Here is a 951-nt window from a genome sequence, read left to right as displayed (position 1 = left end):
CTCTTTCTTATGAGCAGGGACAGAGAAAAAGGCATTCTTGTTGAAGCTGATCCAGAACCTAAAAGGACTCTGAAAAGTAAACTAAGAGAAGCTAAATTACAACAATCCAGAGACAACTTGATTGAAAATTTCGAACAAGTAAAGGAAATGGCAGCCGAACCCAACAACAATGCAAGGAGAATGCTTGGTGACTTTACTGCACCTAATTCCAATTTACATGGAAGAAGCATCTCTATTCCTGCCATTGGAGCAAACAACTTTGAGCTGAAACCTCAATTAGTTTCTCTGATGCAGCAAAACTGCAAGTTTCATGGACTTCCATCTGAAGATCCTTTTCAGTTCTTAACTGAATTCTTGCAGATATGTAATACTGTTAAGACTAATGGAGTAGATCCTGAAGTCTACAGGCTCATGCTTTTCCCCTTTGCTGTAAGAGACAGAGCTAGATTATGGTTGGATTCTCAACCCAAAGATAGCCTGAACTCTTGGGATAAGCTGGTCACGGCTTTCTTAGCCAAGTACTTTCCTCCTCAAAAGCTGAGCAAGCTTAGAGCTGATGTTCAAACCTTCAGACAGAAAGAAGGTGAATCCCTCTATGAAGCTTGGGAAAGATACAAACAGTTGACCAAAAAGTGTCCTTCTGACATGCTTTCAGAATGGACCATCCTGGATATATTCTATGATGGTTTATCTGAGCTATCAAAAATGTCACTGGACACTTCTGCAGGTGGATCCATTCACCTAATGAAAATGCCTGCAGAAGCTCAAGAACTCATTGACATGGTTGCTAATAACCAGTTCATGTACACTTCTGAAAGGAATCCTGTGAGTAATGGGACGCCTATGAAGAAGGGAGTTCTTGAAGTTGATACTCTGAATGCCATATTGGCTCAGAACAAAATATTGACTCAGCAAGTCAATATGATTTCTCAGAGTCTGAATAGAATGCAA

At 40.3% G+C, this 951-nt stretch overlaps 1 non-coding gene across 1 annotated transcript; it reads right to left on the bottom strand.

Moving 5' to 3' along the window:
* Positions 1 to 543: 543 nt before the first annotated feature.
* On the bottom strand, positions 544 to 651 carry LOC148555275 (small nucleolar RNA R71). Its single transcript, XR_015887291.1, has one exon. It is a non-coding gene; the product is annotated as a small nucleolar RNA R71 (small nucleolar RNA).
* Positions 652 to 951: the final 300 nt, after the last annotated feature.

This window comes from Arachis ipaensis, chromosome B6, assembly GCF_059453495.1.
Source record: "Arachis ipaensis isolate K30076 ecotype BB chromosome B6, ASM5945349v1, whole genome shotgun sequence".
NCBI classification, from domain to species: domain Eukaryota; kingdom Viridiplantae; phylum Streptophyta; class Magnoliopsida; order Fabales; family Fabaceae; genus Arachis; species Arachis ipaensis.
This window is presented reverse-complemented; position numbering and strand designations above follow the sequence as displayed.